Source organism: Triticum aestivum, chromosome 4A, assembly GCF_018294505.1.
Source record: "Triticum aestivum cultivar Chinese Spring chromosome 4A, IWGSC CS RefSeq v2.1, whole genome shotgun sequence".
Lineage (NCBI taxonomy): Eukaryota > Viridiplantae > Streptophyta > Magnoliopsida > Poales > Poaceae > Triticum > Triticum aestivum.
In genome coordinates, this window is record NC_057803.1 from 415,836,599 (window position 1) to 415,836,881 (window position 283).

The following is a 283-nucleotide window of genomic DNA, read 5'->3' on the forward strand; positions in this document are numbered from 1 at the left end:
ACGATGCGATGAACATAGCCAAAATATCTAGGGTTTCTGATAAAAAGTCAACCGAGGCTGATCCATAGCCTCGGTTGACTTTTTATCAGAAACCCTAGATATTTTGGCTATGTTCATCGCATCGTAACTTTGCATCCGTAGCTCCGTTTTGGGCATATAGCATATCAGAATGTTCGCCTCAGGGAGGACATCATTTCTTCTCATTGCATCATTTTCATTTGAGTTCATCTTGATGCCCGAAATACTGTTAGAAGAATGCTATTTGAGATAATTGTCAGATCTG